Below are 19,510 nucleotides of genomic sequence, written 5' to 3' on the forward strand. Positions count from 1 at the left end.
GAGGTTCTTATAGAAGTTAAAAATAAAAGTACCCTCTTAGCTAATAATTGCACTACTGGATATTTACCCCCCAAAATACACTAATTCAAAGGGATACATGCACCCCTATGTTTATTGCAGCTTTTCAAAAGCCAAAGTATGGAAACAGCCTGAGTATCCATTAATAGATGAATGGATAAAGAAGATGTGATATCTATGTGCAATGGAATATTATTCAGCCATAAAAAAGAATGAGATCTTGCCATTTGCAACAACATGGATGGACCTTGATGATATGTGCTAAGTGAAATAAGAGAAAGGTAAACACCATATGATTTCACTAAGAAACAAAATAAATGAACAAAGGAAAATAATAATATATTCTTACTTAGAATACATAAACATAAACATCAAGTGAGTTTTTAGTAGTACCTGGCAGTCCTACTACCCTATAGTTTTTTCACTCTACTGCTAACTAAACAGCACTTCCATTTTCTTGTTACTCAGTTATGAACCTTGTTGTCATCCTTGACTATTTTTTTCCTCCCAAAACCTATATTTTAATCCATCAACAAATTCTATCAACTCACTTTTCACATGTATCTAAGCAACCACTCATTTCTCACCACATTTACTGCTACCACCCTTATCTGGTTTGAGCCACCATCATCCCTTGCCTATATTGCAGTTGTCTAGCAATATTTCATGCCTCTATCCTTGACCTCCCTATAAATTATTTGTAAAGCATCCAGGGAGGGAACCTGTTAAAATGAGGGAAATCTAAAGGCATATTTATAGTGGAACTAATGAAACCTGTTTCTTCCTGAAACAGGTCACTTCCAAGGCCATGAGAAGGGTCTAAGACTAAACAGTGTGGTCACATGGTCATAAATTTTTGTGATATTTTCAGATCATTTCCTTCTGCTCAAAACTCTCTAATGGCTTTCCATCTCACTCAGGGTAAAAAGAGTCCTAATAAAAGCTTTAAAATACCCTTCTTCCTCTCCTTCTCAGTTTCTTTCACTGGACCAACCACACAGGCCCCCTTGTCATTTCTGGAATCTACCAAATGCACCTCTACATCAGGGCCTTTCCATGTGTTATTCCTTCTGCCCAGAGGGCTCCTTCTTGAGCAAAATCATGAAGATCTCCCTTTTTTCTCTAAGTCTCTCTGCTCAGATATTGCATTCATTAAAAGAGAGACCTCCACTGATGAAACTATATTTTAACCTTCTTGCCTTCTGACCCTTGATGTTTTCTCCTTGGTAACCTAATTTTTTTAAAGCACTACCACCTTCTGCTTGGTTAGTTATCCACCTACTAGAATATATGTTCTGTGTTTCTATTAGTAGAATATAAGCTTCATGGGGGCAGAGAATAAATCTATCATTGTTTCCTCAGTGCTTAGGACAACACTTGGCACATAATTAGAGATAAAATATCCATTAAAAGATTGTTAAACAGATGTTGGAAGGCTGATCTCTGGATTCATTCATTTAAGGGGTATAAATCAAGTGCTCAGACACTAAGTAGAAAGCAGTGAACACAACAAACAATGCCCCTTCCTGTGGCACATGCATTTTTATAGACAGAATGCTCCAGTCATTTTTTTGTGTGTGTGGGGGGAACTATAAATGATGAGGTGTACCTAAGGTCTGACATGCTTGTAGATTTTTTTGATAATGAAATAGTGGATATTCCTTATTTGAAACTTCTCATTTCCACAAAAGCCTAGGTAGAATTCAAAAGCTTTTTAAAAGAGTTTTACTCATTTATTTCAACAATAAACATTGGGATAGGCTGTGGTAAAGGATGTAAAAATAGATCATATTGTTTTTGCCCTGAAAGATTTGTTAATTCAGGAAGAGAGACGAAATACTCGAAGACAATATAAAATAGAAAGTGGTACAGGATACAAAAGGAGCCCCATTCATTCATTCATTCATTCATTCATTATTAAGTCATTTAATGAACCTTTGCTTCCTGTCCCACATCTTATCCCAAAGAGAAAAAATGAGGAATTATATGGATATTGCCCCAGAGGTGGTCACAAGCTAATGTGGAAGTAGAATTCTTTATGCGTACTAGTTCTTTTTTCCTAAGGAGGAAGATTTTTTTTTAAAGACTTTATTTATTTATTCATGAGAGACAGAGAGAGAGAGAGAGAGAGAGAGAGAGAGAGGCAGAGACACAGGCAGAGGGAGAAGCAGGCTCCATGCAGGGAGCCCGATGCATGACTCGATCCCGTGTCTCCAGGATCATGCCCTGGTTTGAAGGAAGCGCTAAACTGCTGAGCCACCTGGGCTGCCGGAAGATTTTTACATTTATATAAGTTAAACTTTAAGAGTGTAAGCATATTAAAAATAGCTACCTCTTGTTTCTAAAATACTGAAATGAGGAGAATCTTTGTACTGACTATAAAGCATATCTTAAGAAGCAGGTAATTTATTGATTACTTAACGGGAAAAGTTTTTTTCAAAACATACTTGTGGAAAGAGTGTATGTGCAATGTACTATCTTTTTTGTGGCAAATATAAATAGTAATGTCATTATGAAATTTTTAATAGAGTTTACTTTGTTTTAATATTTTCTATTCCAAACACTCAAATTCTCTAGTTTGGCTTCTAAGTTTATGGTCTTCACCATTGCACTATATTGCAGTCATTTGCAAATACAAATAAGTTAGATTATAAATAGAAGTGAAACATAATTAGAGTCTTCAGCACTACTATCTTGGTAACTGAAAGAACTTTCACATATTGCTTGCGGCTATATAATGGTACTACTTTTTTTGGAAAACAGTTTGGCATTTTCTTATAAAGTTAAAAGTGTACTTACATATGATCTGGTAATTCTACCCTTGGTTATTTACTCATGAGAAATGAAAACATATTCACACAAAGACTTGTGTGTGAATGTTTATAAGAGTTTAATTTGCTATAGTATAAACATTGGAAACAACTCCTGTCCCATCAATTGGTGAATGGATAAAGAAGTTGTGGTACATCCATACAATGGAATGCTATTTAGCATTGAAAGGAACTGCAGTAAACACAGCAACTTGCTTGAATTTCAAAGTATTACAGAGAACAAAAGAATCTAGGAACACAAAAAGGAACATACCGTATGATTCTTTTTATATGAAACCCAAGAAAGACAAATTGTAATTGTTACATGGAAGGCAAATTGCCTGGGTTAGGAGGTGAGGAAAAGGGACTGAATGGGTAGAGGCATACATTAATTTGGGAGAGTGATGAAAATGATCTTTATATTGACTGCATGGTAGGAACATGAGAGTTTATATTCGTCAAACTCATCAAAGTATACAATTAAAATGGGTACATTTTATTGTTTTCAAATTATACCTCAAAAAAACTGATTAAAAGGAAGTGGAATGTGAGTGGACTAAATGGGCCTCTTCCTAGTCACGGGAAGCAATTTCTCAGTCAGTCTACAGAATGGACAAGAATGTTTATGTGGTTTCTGAGTCTTCTACTTAATGCTGACATGTTTCACTTGATTGCTTGGGAAATAGCCAACTTCCTGGTACTCTCTTTTTCACCCTAGAACTACTGGAAATGACAGTATTCTACTATTCATATCATTCTACATTTGAAGACACTATGCCCTCCCCCCTCCCGCCAAGTCCAAGTGCTCTGGGTTTGTGAAGTTTCATCATGGAAAAAGTAAAGGTAGATATATGCATACAACAAAATGCATGTGCTGGTGCTTTAAAATGAAGGATGATGCAAATGTCAAGAGCAGTGTTGGATTCATGGAAAAAGCTAATGAAATTTTTACTTAATTGAATTGAATGTTTATCATAAGATGCATGTTTGGATTAATCACAAAATTGAAATTAATCATATTCCCTGGAAAGCAGTTAGTATTTGGTCCAAAGTCCAACCCTCTGCCTCTTTGAAGAGAGATTTGGCAGCAGGAGAAAAATCTGGCAAAAGAAATTTGCGGGTTGTCAGCATTTGATATATGATACTTAGGAAAATATTGTAGGATCTAGAGGTTAAGTAGATGTGAATGGTGACGAATTAAATGATAGGAAAGCTGGTTGAGATTATTTCACTGTATTTTTAGGTATAGTGAGATGGGGAATACTTTTAGAGCCATGTTATTTTAAAATTGAAAACAGTATTTGGGAATAGCTGACCCAATCCCCTTAGATGATAACATGAAGAAATATGTTAAATATTGGATTCTCTAATGAGTGGAAGAATCTAGAATAGAAACCAGGTCTTCTGACGCTTAGTTCAATGATTTTTCTATATTGCTATGCTGTCTCTTAAACATATCCTTAAAAGAAAATGAGAAAGGCCACTATCTAATCCAGAAGGGCATAAGTGGATATTTTGAAAGTCAAGTATTTGGTGATGGTAACACAAATTTCAGGATGAAAGTGTTTCATTGCCTATGAAGAAGTTCTATTTTTTATTATAAAGTGAAAAATCACTAAAGAAATTTATCCATTCAAGCCAATACTTAAAAACAGTATGAATCCACCTCATATGGTATAAAATATTTTGTCATAATATGATACGTGGAAATACAACTTGAAGCATCAAAAATTAATACTTTATACCTGAGCTGAAATCCCCTAAAAGCAGGTAATGTGAATTATTTAAGTGTAATTTCGATTGAAAAAAATTCCCCAGCATCATTTGCCTTTGGGAATACAGAAACCTTATCTTGTAATTCACTTTATAGATCTATAGGTTTGTTTTCTTACAATATAATATTCCTTTTATCAGTTTGTTTTTATAATTGCATAATTTAGGGATGTTGGGAGGAATTAACTGCAGGAGGAATGTTCTTTTTAGTGTTTAAAATTTATTTTTTTTAATCAACGCATGCTGAAGATTAATAAATAAAAAGAAGGTGTTCTACTAGTACTCAAATGAGATGGATTGGAAACACATAATATGAAATAAACCATATATGAATTGAAGTAGTTTCCTGCTATTTTAAACCAATGCACCAGATAAATTTTGTGTCATTTTCTTTTCTTTTTAAAAATAATAATACTGTAAACCACTGTCTCAAGGAGTCAATGACGAGTACTCCTCCACTGTGTTTTATTCTGAAAAGCAAAAGAGAAATTTATGATAAACTAAAAAAGATTTTGGTGAAATGCAGTGGACAAAGATTAATATTTGAATCCTCAATTCTAGTACTTCTCTGAGGGAGAGAAAAAATTTTTTAGATAAGAGGACATTTAGGGAGGAAGCAGGAGAATAGTTTGAGCAGTAAGAGAATAGTAACAAGGTTTGAAGGGTTCGAGGGCAAAACTCACAAGTATATGTTTATAAGAGGCTCTAAGGCCTCAAACAGCAGGGGACCAAATAAGGAAATGAGACTTTGGGTTTTTAAGAGGAGTGTTCAGTACTTACACAATGTTTAGCTTTTTTGGAAAACAACCTTCACTTTTGCCTGCTTGAAATGTTTTAGAACCCTGCTTTCCATTCCAAATGTTAATGAAGCTCTGAATTTCAGTGGCTCTTTCTAAATAGTAATATTTTAGCTCAACCTTTGTATTTTTCTCCTCAAAAATAAATGAAAATACTTACTTGAGACATAAATGTTAAAGTATTTATTTATTTATTTTTAAAGTTTATTAATTTTTTTTTAATTTTTATTTATTTATGATAGTCACAGAGAGAGAGAGAGAGAGAGGCAGAGACACAGGCAGAGGGAGAAGCAGGCTCCATGCACCAGGAGCCCGACGTGGGATTCGATCCAGGGTCTCCAGGATCGCGCCCTGGGCCAAAGGCAGGCGCCAAACCGCTGCACCACCCAGGGATCCCTATTTTTAAAGTTTAATGAATACTTTGGTTCCTTCTGTGCAGAATTTGATAGGGCCCGAGTCACTGACAAGACAAATACGTGTGGGATTGTGGGCACAACAGGACTCACTGGATCTTTGCCAAAACCAGTGGGGTATGTGTGGTCAGCCCTGAGAATCTGTAGCAAGATTTTAAAAATTGACCTTAACGGCTGAAAGGGCTAGCCAGTCATGTAAAGTTTAGAGACATTTCAAACTGTTTCTTAAGACTCTTACAGGGGGTCTGGAAGTAGTTGATGCAGATGTTCAACATTTGGGAAGAAGAGAAACTGGATACAGGGGCTTTCATGTATGTTCTTCAGTTGGACTGTGTTCTTCAGCTAAGTTAAGACCCTTGTGCATTACTTTGATATTTGAACAACCTCTTTTTCTAGCTACTGTTGCAAGATATTGTCAGAATTTTTGGTGATATTTGTAAAATAATTTTCTCTTTTGCACAAAGCTGTGTCAACAAATAAGAACAATAGTTACAAAGCACTTTTTATTTATAAGTTACTTTTCTGGGGGTGATAGAAGAAGTAGAAAATGTCATAATTCAAGACCTTTGGGGAACTCAGGCAAGACCTACACATAGAAATCACTGACTTCAAATGCCATATCCTCCCAGAGGATAATTTCAGTACCACATATAGCCTTTGGCATGACTGGAATTTTTTTCCTCTATGTGAGGAAAACAAAATAGAGGCCAAAGAAAATAACAATCCCAATATCTCATTCAGTGACACTAACATGATACCACAGTCAGACCCCGAGGTTTAAAGTTTACCTTAAATGAGTCTCATTCCCTCCTCTTTTGGTGTGGGCAAACCCTACCGGAGGGAACAACATCTAATTGAATTGGATAGGATTTTCAAGGGAGAATTGAAAGCATACTTAGGGAGAGAAACAGGTTTCAGAGAAAAAGTCAATGTCTTAAAAGGTAAATTTAATCACAAGGTTAGAAGCTGGAGGAACAGAGAAGTGTCATACAATGGCTTTAGAAAAGGGGTTCAGAACCAAGGTCAAGACCAATGAATGAACCAGTATTGAGGGTCCACTTGATCTATATGGAACAGCAGAAAGTGTCATGGCTTAAAACAGTCATGAGATTAGACATCTCCTGCTAATAGTAGTTCTATATCCTGATTTACAAATAAGCTTTAAGGACATTAAAACTGTATGTATACATGATATCTGAGAAAATAATTGAAATAAGTATGTCAAATAGATATTAGCCTGTTAACTAATTCATAAAGAAATGTTTCTGGAATCTTTTAAGTGAAGTTATGAGTCTGAAAGACATTACATGAAAGAATGCTCATGGAAAACTCTTATGAGCAATAAAATGGATATCACCAAATGTTATATGTTTGTCAATACGTTTATAGTTTAGATATTATACAATAATGTGGTATAGAACTGAGTATGAAAGACTTTATAAGGAGGATCTTTCAATGTACTTTGACAAAGTAGACAATAATAAATCCAAATATATATGTACTATGCTAAACAAATCCCAATCTCTTATCATTTAAAATAAATTAATCCAAGTGTTAACTTAGAACTCTGGCAGGAAAAGGGTAAAGAACATGTAGCAGAAAGTATTTTATATTTAAAGGTGATTGTTAGGGACTCCTGGGTGGCTCAGTGGTTGGGCGTCTGCCTTCAGCTCAGAGAGTGATCCTGGAGTTCCAGGATCGAGTCCCACATCGGGCTCCCTGCATGAAGCCTGTTTCTCCCTCTGCCTGTGTCTATGTTTCTCCCTCTCTGTGTCTCTCATGAATAAATAAAATCTTAAAAAAAGGTGGTTGTTAAACATGTAATAATGCAAAAGATAGCATTTTACATCAAAATAATTTTAGAATTATATTCCATATGAAATTTTAAAACCAAGCATCAGAAATCATTGGAAAATTATCAGAGAAATATCTGATCACTCTGAAGTTGAATATGCCCCATAGAAATGAAAGGACAAAATAATCAAAAGAGAACAAATTTCTTTAGAACATAGATAACTGGTATGAAAGATTATTTTTCCAAAAGTTGAGAGAACCAGGAACACAGAGATAAATTTGTAGGATGATAAATGAAAGCACTCTAAAGCAATAGAACTGGTTTCTCACTTATTTTCATATAAATTCAGGTGAAAAACTGCAAGTGCATTAAGACATCAATTATGAACACAGCATATATGATAAATGCATTAGTTGTCAATACCTTGCATCGTGTAGTTATCAAAATTTGGAAAGCATTCATGAATAAAATACAATTTCCAGTTTGAAGTATTCAATACAAGTATTTGATTTCAGCTTTCAGCTCCTTTATATGTCTATTTCCAGCTAACCCAAGCAACACCTGTATTTCCTTTCTTAGCATTTGAGAGATAAGCACTGTACAGTGGGTTAAAAATCAGTAGGTTCTAGTTCCACACTCACCCCCAATAAGGTGTGATTGTGGGAAGATCATATCACCTCATGGAACTTTAATTTCTTCTTCTGTAATTCAAGGAGGAAGGGAATAGAAAATTGTTAAACTCTAGAAAATCCATGATTTTTGTGTCACTTACTGACTGCTTGGTTATATACCATTTTGAATTATTCAGTAGTCTTCTCAGTTAGATTTTAAGTCCTTTAGGTATATTTTCTGTTACCTAGCACAGTGCTGGGTGATAACTAGAGATTTTAAAAAACACTTTTTGATGAACTAAATATTCACTGGAAAAATATTGGAGTCCAAGAAAAAGCTTATTCACTTACTTGCATATTCTCTAGAATTGTCTTCCATCAGCGGTGTGAAACTGGATGGTTGAAGAGTTTGTTTGAAAAGAAAGACTTCTCATTATCAGTTTAAAATACACTATCCCTCAATTGTTATGTTACATTATAACCTAGAGGACTTGTTCATGCATATATATATTTTTTTACATATCTGAAAGTAAAATGAGTTAATGTGTGACCTACCTACAGAAATAGCAGAAAGTCATTTTAAGACAGCCTGGAAAAGGTGGAGAACTTTCAAGCCACATTCCTATGTACCTGGCATATGTATAACTTACATCTTTTGTCAATTCTAACGATATATGTATATATTAGGAGAAAAAAATGTACTCCAAAATTAGTTTCTTTTTCAGCCCTGATAAACTGATTGCATAATTGAGATTTGTTTGTTCGTGAGGTTCCTCATTGAGGATGAGCTACGATACTGTGATTGTGATACATTTGGAGACATTGGCTAGACAGCACACCAATGAACTTCAAATGTTACAGCAATAGTTACAAGGAAAATATGTTAAAAGTACAAAGAAGTTTAGTGGGGTTATCAGAAGCATATGGTATTTTTCTTAAAAAGTTTTCCTGCATGCAGCAGGGGTTCTATGGATTCATTAAGGAATGAAAAATGATGAAAGCAAAATGTGAGTGAGAAGTAGTGAGAAGTAACCTTTTATCTCATGAGCCTTTTCCCTCTCAGTCCATCTGCCTCAACCAGATCACACTTGGATGTGTTGAAACTATCTACAGAGGTCACATTTATTTTTGAAGTTCAGTAAACAAGGTTATGTCTCTTGAAAAAAATTGCAATAGACTGTACTAACCACTGAAGAGTCAAATAGCAGATTCACCTAGTAATTCAGATTTTTTTGGCAAGGTAATACATATGAGAAGTATGGGCTGTAAATAAAATTGTTTTGCTGTCAAATTAGAAGTTCTTTAAAGTCCTAAGAGAATATGCAAAACGAACGAATGAGTACCCTTCGTATGTTAAGAAGTCACAGGTTCACATTGTTTTCAAGGGGCAAGGGACAGCTTTCATTTGGGAAAAGTAAGATGCGTGTTTTTCTTATAGTCCATTTTCTCTTCTCAGAAGCAAACATGACTCTCCTTTTCTGCAAGGTGTCATATAGATCTAAATTCTTTCTAGTTTTGGTGTTCTTTTGATCCAGTATTCATATTCTTCTCCAATATCTCCCCATTGTTTTCCATCTGCTTCCAAGATGCACATCTCCAGTCTTGAGAAAACCTATGTAACTTGTGACTCTAAAAGCTTTCTTGGTGATTCATTTACCATTAAAAGCTCTTGAATGAGTTATCAACTTGTGCACAACTCACGCCCACACTGGCTTCTTTCTCCCCCACTATGCTGACAGAGTGTTCACATCTTTCATGTGCTCATACTTTCTCCCCATCTTATATGTATACTCTTTGTAGAGGGAAACTATATCATGTAGGGTTTTTTTTGGGGGGGGGGGGTGGTTCTTACCATTATACATTGAAAAATAAAAGAATAAATGAATGAATTAAACTTACCAGTGGCTTTTATAAATGCCTAGTTGAAGCCACTCAACCATTAGAATAAGGAAATCACCCTTTATTACAGAGTACTCTTTGACCTGGAAGATTTCCCACCTAGCCAACTCCCCATCCACACTTTCTCAGGTAGAAAAAAACTTACTATTCTTTCTTCTTTACACATTTACTGTTGATTCCTAGGAGTCTCAGCCAAGAAATTACAGAGTAGAGTTAACAACTGTGGGGTTGTGAGTTTCTAGTAACATGGGAAAACAGGATGGCACCAGGAGAGAAATTCAGACTTCCTAGGCTTCTATCGAACAGTATTTATTAAATGCCTAGTACATTCTCTCTAGCTCCGAGCAGGCATGGAAAATATATTTGCATATGAACCTTCATCTGAAGGAATTTATACTTTCATAAAGCAAACAAGAATATAGGAAGTAACTTAAAAATTATTTTTAAGGTAGAATATCCAAAAAAAGCTAGAATATCCAAACCCTCTCCTAAAAATAGGAATACTATGAGATACCCTACCTAACTTATGGTATTGCTTTGAAGATCAATAGACATGAAATTAATTTGAAAATATAAAATTTTGAACTACATAAATACAAATAATTTTGGCATCATGTCACTTATAAAATTTACTGAATTTTATAAAATTAACTGAATTCTTATACCTTCAGATAGATATGGACTTTTATATATGCTGCCCTAGAAATGAAAGAATAAAGTCTTGAAAACATAAAGTACAACAAAGACCAAATCAGAGTTTACACAGTTTGGTGCTTTCTACTAAAAAGTCTAGAAAACTTTTTCAGTTAAAACATGCTTTTAGGGGCACCTGGATGACTCAGTTGGTCCAACTCTTGATTTTGGCTGAGCTCATGAGATTAAGCCCTGGATGGGGCTCCACACTGGGCATGGAGCCTGCTTAAGATTCTCTCTCTTCTCTCTCTCTGCCTCTGCTCCCTCCTCTCTCTCTCTCTCTCTCAAAACAAACAAACAAATGAACAAACACGTTTTAAACCATACAGAATCTCAAAAACATTTAACTTTTTTCTTACTCAATGGAGAGTAGGGGCACAGCCTCAGTGATCCTGACTAAGAAGGTAGAGCTAAGTGTTTCCAGAGACTTGATTGCTTTTAAATTACATGGTAGAGACCAATCAGTTTGAGTTTGTTTTTATTCCAGTTACAAACATTGGATTACAAGGTAAAAAAATTATTTTTTTAGGAGTCTTCCTTTTGTTATGGCTATTTTTATGTCTCTAACAACATTAGATGCTATGGACATGACCTTTTAGCACTGGAAAGAATTTGAAATGTAAAATGAAGCACAGGATCACAAACCCTAAAGTCAGAAGAGACTCTAGAAGTGCTCTTGTCTAATTTTTAAGATATAAAGCAATGCATCTCCTTGATCATGTCCCGAATAAGTAATGATCTAAGACTGTCTTGCACAACTGTAGTGGCACAATGATGTGCTAATTAATCTACCCTCCACAATTTCCTACACATCCGGCAAAGTGATTCTTTTCAAAGTTAAGGCGAATCAAGTCATTCCTCTGCCCCAACTCCTTCTGTTCTTACTCAAGTAATCCTAAAGTCTTACCTAGAAGGTCCTACATAATCTACTATGCCTCCTTTCTGCAACTGTCTAACATTATCTTCTACTTTCCCTCTTGATCATTGCAACGCAGTTATTGGCCACTTCATATTCTTCAAGTCCACCAATTGCATGTACGTCAAGGCCTTTGTACTTGCTGTTCCCTTTACTTATATTACTGCCCTCCCAAATAACACAAGATTCTGTTTCTCACTTTTACAAAGATTCTACTCAAATGTTAGCTTTCCAAGAAGTTTTTATTAAATTCTCCATAAATTAGCACTCTCCCTAAATCACTCTCTATCACCTTGTGTTCCTTTGCTTCTCTTCATAGCCTTTAGCAGAGTAGCAGTGCTAAATAAATTAATTAATAAATAAACCAATTTATTTATTGATTTATACTTCCTTTATATATCAGTTTATATAGTATACTTATGTATTTATATGTATTTATTTAAGATATATAATATATATTTATTTATAATTTATATATAAATATGAATATTGAATAAACATTTTATATAAGTATATAAGCACACATTATTATACACTTGTATGTATATATACACTTATATTACACATTTATTTGTAACATAAAATTTGTTATATGTTTATTTATAGATCTTATACACACACATATATACCTAATTATATTTATGAACTGTCTTACTCTCCAGAATGGAAATGCATGAGAATATAGGATTTGCTGGCTCTGTTTGTTCATGGCTCTATCCTAGAAAAGTGCCTTATATCTGTTTGATGTTCAGTAATTAATAATTAAAGAAGAACTTATGATCTCATAAGCGACCCCATTGTCCTTTTAGACAGGTCTAATGATTAGAAAATTCTATAATACTGAGTTAAAACTTGTTGCTTTCTATGGACCTTTCCTGCCTACAGAACTGTTGCTACTTTCTAAATCACAAAGAACAATTCCAAACTTCTTTTCTCACTCCCAAACAAGCCTTCAAATATTTGAAGAAAGTTGCAAATCACTCATGAGTTAATACTTCCCATTCCTTTAGTCATTATCCAAATGATGTAGATTCTAATCATCTCATTCATCAACTTCACCTTCCCCTGAGTATATTCTAGTTCATTATTTTTCAAACTGTAGGTCATGATCCTAGAGTGGTTCATTAAATAAATATATGGTTCAATTTGAGGAGGTAGTTCAGAGTGCAGTCATTGGAGCCAGAGATTCTGGATCATGCAAGTTCAGTCACTTCAGTGATTTTATCTCTTCTTACTTCAGGTTCCTCATCTTTAAAATAAGGATGATAATAAAGGTAAGGATCACTCATAGGATTATGATGATGATTGAGGATTAGTACACAAACATTGAACAGTGTGTCCTCCAAAGCCAGCTGCTGGGTGGAAGAAGGTATCTCTAAAGAAGAGAGAGAGGAAGAAGAAAGAATAGGGCTTCTTTCACATGGAGCAGGCTCAAGGTCATGCCTTACTTCTCCAGGCTCAAGGCAGGAAGGAGAGGAAAGAAGAAGAGGGGAAACTAGACTTGTGTCCTCTCACCTCAAGACGGAGTGGCCAGACCTTCTTACCACTAACTCTGTGGAAGCAGGAGAAGCCAAGCTATCCAAAACTCAAACCATTTAGCATTGAAAATGAAACCGTTCTGAAACATTTTCCCCAAGCCTGGTTGAAAATACCATGCACAGTCTTAAGCATTTAGTTTCATTATTACCCACATTACAAATGATGTGTCTAGGTCACAAGTCTGGACTTGTAAAGGGAAAAATATCAAGTAAATGCAATAATGTTGTCCCTAATGGATTTTAAAGCAATGGACTCCAGTTTCTAGAGTTCAGTGCCATGAAGTTGCATGTGAAATCATTTTTCTTCCTTAAGATGGGTTGTAAAGAAGCTCACTATCTCAGTCCATCATTAATCTCTTCTGTACTCTGAAACGTACTAAACAACAAGTGTTGTGCTCTTTTTAAATGAGTGAAAATGGTCAGAGAGCTATGTGATAGGTTCACTTAGGCATTAGTTTTCTCTTTGGAGTTGATCATGGTAGATTAATTCTGTTCTATTCCCTGGAGATAGAACCCCTTTCGTAGCTACCAAGCTGGGTTTGGATGAAACTTTGTAAACTGAATTAAGACACAGCTTTTCTGAGACCAGCACTCCTGGGAAAAGAAACAAGGAAAGTTTCTCCCTTTTACAAAGAGATTTACACCTGCTGATGAGAAAATATACCACAGTGCTCTCTGAGGGCACAAACCCTATTCACCCTGATGCTGATTTTCACTCTTTCAAGAACAACTCTCACAGAAATTCAAGAACTGTTGCCTTTAATATTATTTTCTGAGAGTCCTAGTTGACCTTCCTCTTATTCACATTTTCATTACAAAATAGTGAAGCATCTTTCTGATTGCTATTCTCTTGGCATAATTGCATTTAACTCTACTACTGAATCACTACTATTAGAGCTTTTTTGGGTTTCTTACCTGCATTATTTTGGAGACTTCCTAACTGGTTAACCCATCTCAAGTCTCTCTTTTATTTTCTGCAAAAACTACACAACAATGTCACATCAATCATTTGCTAATCACACTCCAGTGGACAAAATCCTTGAGTAATTCACCTTCACTGAAAATATACAAAAATCTTTGCTGTTCTAATCATCTGGCATCAAATAATTATATTTCCCACTATCTTCTACCTTCTTAACCATTTAGATGAATTTCTGAAATGTGAATTTCATGTTTCTTCTCATGCTCTTTCCTTCACCTAAATACTTTTGGTTTAAATCCTATAGATACTTAATGCCACCTTATTTCCTCAATCCTATCCTGTCACTAATTCCTCAGGCTGGAAGTTATTCTCTTTTCCTCTGAACCTCCTAACATTTTACTTGTATCTATCTCTCTTTATAACACTTTTTATGTTTAACATCAATTAAGACTATAGAGGTAGACAAGTGCCTCTTTTACCAACTGGAAATGCCTTTGGAGGAGGAACCATGTCTTGCTTAACTTGGTGTCCTCCACCACGTCTAACACAGCTTCTGCCACGTGGCAGATTTCCTGTCCAATAAATGAATGAATGTAGCTTTTATCCATTAGATTCTAGACTGTGAGCTGCCTAAGTGCAGGAGAAACATGTCTGTATTGATCACCGTTGCAACCAGCAGCCTAACAGTGTACTTGGAACAAAATAACCCATAATAAACGTTTGCTGACACACACACAAAACCCCCAAACCCACAACCCTGCCCAGTGGCTTTTGTATGGAATTACTAAAAATAGTATGCTCAATAGACAGAAATTCAGATCTCATCCCTTCTTATGTCATTTAAATAGAAGGAAAATCATCTATAAAAGAAGAAGCCTCTACAAACAACTTTCTTCATACAGAAAACCTATGATCTTTCCTTTGAAGGCTCAAGGAAATGTCAGGGGCATTTTTTATTTATCCCTTTTCAAAATAGCTTAGATGCATACACGTTTTATAAGCTTCTTACTCATAAACATTTTTACAGGAAATACAATGACCACTAACACAAAGCGATAGGGGTAAACAAATGGGAAAAAAGCTAGAGTTTTGAAAGTTAAGTGTTTTGTGCAAGTTGTTGAGGATACTCAAAACAATCAAAGGCTATTGCCACTCTGCTACCAAGTTGTTTTCCTCTAGCACTCTGGTTCTTATCATTTGCTGCTGAATTTTCCTAGGCTGTATTATTTATGCTTAGAAAAAAATCAATTCTTTCCCTTTTATTGAAAAATTATGTACAACAAATTGTAACTATAACCTAATCTACAAGGTTTTATGTAGGCGGCTTTGATTTACTGGCCCATTCATAATCTGCTGATGATTAGCCTCCCTGAAAACAATCCACTCACTTGTCTAAGTGATATCAAGGTGTTTGTTTTTAATCTGTCCAAAATCATCCTATGGACATATGCATTATTGAAGAATTATATTTTAATTTATCTTCATGCAGTGCTTTTGAGGGGCATTTGCATTAACACAATATGATTATGCTTCGTTCCACTAGTATCTTTTCAAATCAGAAATTACCTGCATATACAGTCTCAGATGGTGGTCAAAAATTGTACAAAGAAGTAAGAATAGGACTTCTTAATATCACACAGCTCTGCTGCTCATCTGCGAGGCTTTTTCTGTTCTAATGCTTTTGTCATGTATATGAAAGTCATTATGTAGTTTAGAAAACAGAAGATGAAGTGAAAGAGGAAGATCAGGGACCTAGGATGCATTAATATTCCACCAGCATCAAAGATATTTCCCTCGAGGGGTTCCTACAGGCCACGCTGTTATTACAGTGCCTATCCATTATCTTGTGCTGTTCTTGGTATTAAGACAATAATGGAGAGAATAGGATTATGTGCAGATGATAGGAAATGTGAAGGCAATTCAGCAAGATAGGAAATGAATGGAGACATGATTCTTTCATCGAAGCCAGGGATGGTTTAGCATAGGGTAAGAGAGAAGATAAATGAAGCAAAATGGAATCTTTACAGGTTAGCAGGGGTAAAATGAGTGTTTTCATCCAATCCTATGAGTTTAACCTTCTTGATAGAAAAATGCCATTGCATCTTTCTTTAAAATCCAAGTATATGTGCCTGAAGAGATGATCTGTTTTTGTTCTCAAAATTCACTTGTTGGAAAAGCTGTCCAGTGCTTATATGGTCAGAAGGTGGCCGTAAGGAGTGGCATAACCTTTTAATTCACTCCCATCGCTGAGAAATTCAGGCTGTTATTTAAGATTCCCCCGTGGAAATGACAAGCCCAGCAACTCTTTCTACCCATCCCTTACCAGACAATGCCCAGTAATCAACAGAGTAATAAACTGAACACCAGACAGGAGAGTTCCATTATGAAAATGCTTAATCTAGTTTCTTAGAGCCCCATTTTTTTTGACATGAACCCTCCTCGTTCCTGTGCACACACAGAACACACAGAGGCAATCATCCAGACAGACTTTGAAAACAGGAAAGAAAAGCCCTGGCTTTTTGAAAAGATCACCTATATTGGATGCCCAAGGCTAATGTGACTCAAAGGTTGGCATTTTATGATGATGGCAGGGAAGCAAGAGCGGCAGATTGTGTCATTTGCAGGGCACTGGCATAAATAAATGTTTCTGTTTATATATATAAAAAAAGAACATTTAATTAAATGAAGGCACACTCATCTACAGACAATATGACGGGGCCAGAGAGAGTGCTTTCTGTGTTCACATACACTGCTTACTCTCCAAACACTGTATTTGATCCAGACTTAAATTGGATAGAAATTTAACCAAACTGAGATCAACAATATAATAACATCCTCTAACTCAAAGAGTTACCAAGGGGAATTGAAGAGAAAATATTAGAGGAAATCAGCATGTAGATACACTGTATCTATAAGCTTATCTAAGAATGTGAAAGCTGTGAATATCCAGGCTGCATATGAAATATAGATTAATATATCCTGCATGGAATTGCATTGCAGCCAACACAACGTAGTTCAATATTCATTCTTCTTAAACAGGGTTGAAGACTAGTTACAAAATTTATATATATATATATATACACGTATCCTCAAAAAAATACGTGACTGAAGAAAAAGCAAGCAAGACGAGCAGAAGGGAAAAATACATATATAGGTTTGCATCCAAAGCATGGACCTGCTATTTGTATAGGAAAAGAGCTTATAGAAAGAGAAAAGCATAATCAAGACCTTGGACAGCTTTTGGATCTTTTCTCCCCCTCCCCCAGCCCTTTCTGGGCTCTTTGGTGCTCCTTCCTGGTTCTCTGGTTTTAAAAATGGCTCCATACTGCTCTCTGCTGCTGGTTTATAATTTTCTCCTTGGAAAGCTCAGAGCAATTCCTGCTGCTCTGGCTTATATGTCAGGTCCTGGTTGGAGCTCATACCTAATGGGACTGTCCCCTAATTTAAAACAAGGCAGACTGATACTTTGTAGTTGTGGACTATGAAATCTAGCTTCCTGGCTACATTTTTTCCTCCAAATTATCTGTACTCCTTTGACCTTAAGATCCCGTTCTAAAAAAAAAAAAAAAAAAAAAAAGATCCCGTTCTAGCCACAAGAATCGTTCAAATTTAAAAAATTGTCCTCCTAAGGAAATTATATGTTATTGAGAAATCCTACTGTAGATTCATATCTCTAAGAAAGTGATGTGGAAAGGAGAGGACATTTTGGAGATGGATATGGAGACTAATTAATATCACTCCTTAATATCCACATCACATTGAATTCAATTTCAAACAAGGAAATTAATAAAATAATATATGTGTGATAGAGCACAGCACAAGGTACGCACTTAATGTAAATGAGATTTGAATCAAATCCAAGAAACTGAAATAGATAAAGAATTGTAATTTAGGGAAAAAATTAACCTCAGGAAAAATACATTTTAAACATTACATAAAGTATTCAAAGTGTTTTTTCCTCTCCTTTGAAAACATAAAAGTGGGAAAAGAGTGATTTGTTTAATATAAAATACCAGAATGTTAGAATTTTACCAAAAATTATATTATTTCATGGAGGCTAATAAATTCAAGCATAAAAATGCTTATTGGGGCTTATTCAGTGATAATATATTTTCCCCTTTGGAAATAAGGATGATTATGAAAGACAGTTAACAGCTGTAATTGGATGTTTTAATGTGTAGCAACATGACCACATGATTTAATCCAAGAGCATATGGTCAATTGTGTGACCCTGCTTGACAGACAGGAAGTTGTTATAATCCATGTCATTATTTTGAACTGCATCTAAAGCACACCACCCTATTACCCTGCTCAAGAGAAACATGAAGGAAATGAAAAGGACAATGGGAAGTAAAATGTAAAATTGGTGAGTATCATTTACCAGGGCCTTTGTCCTTGAAATTTATTGTAATCTAGAAGTATTCTGTTGTGTCCCCCATGGAATTAGGAATCCCCCTAAGCCCCGTGGAATTAGGATGGATTTTCACCCCAAATTCAGTTTGTCAAGACTGAGAACACCACACACACATCAAAAGGTATGAAGAAGTTAATAACTCTCATAATGAGGCTTTATGTAGTAAGCAAAGTGATTCATAAACAAGTCTAAGCAAGTCCCTGGCTTTTTAGGGCAGGGAAAAGAGACAGAGTTGGGTTTTTCGTGGTGTTTAGGAGGCATGGCCAGGCTGGGAGTTCCAGACATTGTTTGAACTTTCCACAGATGCCAAAGGAAGGAGCACCTGGCCTCTCTTACCCACTTACCCAGAGGTGGGGCAGAAAGGGAAAGAAGGGAGAGCGACCCTTGAAAAAGCTTTCAGCAGCCAAATATAAGAAAGAAAGAAAGAAAGAAAGAAAGAAAGAAAGAAAGAAAGAAAGAAAGAAAGAAAGAAAGAAAGAAAGAAAGAAAGAAGAAAGAAAGAGAAGAAAAAAGAGCACTTTATTACAAAGGCCTCCAATTTACATTAGCAGCAATTCTGATTTAATTATTTAAATGATGGTGAAAGCTCTCCAACCATCATCTAAGATACCTCTCTGAACCCAAATTAGTAATCTCTAAATTTAAACAATCTCTAAAAGGCAATAAAACGCAGCTGATTCTACACGTATATACTGAGGGTTTCGGATTCTAGTTTTGGAAGTGAAGAAACAAAGAGACAGAAAGAGATTCTGTTTTATAAACACCTTTATCCAAGTGATTCTGTTCAATAAGCATTATTGAAGTGTCCACCTGTTTCAGGTGAAACTGATCACTATGACCCTGGTTCTGCCATCCAGGAGTTTTCAGGCTACAGGTGAAGAGTACCCCCATAAAGAAATAATTTCTGTATT

At 35.4% G+C, this 19,510-nt stretch overlaps 1 long non-coding RNA gene across 1 annotated transcript in view; it reads left to right on the forward strand.

The window, feature by feature from the left end:
- The window catches only part of LOC111096377, a 352,626-nt gene that overhangs the window by 160,848 nt on the left and 172,268 nt on the right, over window positions 1–19,510 (forward strand). The window contains exon 7 of the long non-coding RNA XR_005361180.1: window positions 3,547–3,671. This is a non-coding gene — a long non-coding RNA (uncharacterized LOC111096377). The remainder of the gene's footprint in view (window positions 1–3,546; window positions 3,672–19,510) is intronic.

This window comes from Canis lupus, chromosome 6 (genome assembly GCF_011100685.1).
Source record: "Canis lupus familiaris isolate Mischka breed German Shepherd chromosome 6, alternate assembly UU_Cfam_GSD_1.0, whole genome shotgun sequence".
Taxonomy (NCBI): domain Eukaryota; kingdom Metazoa; phylum Chordata; class Mammalia; order Carnivora; family Canidae; genus Canis; species Canis lupus.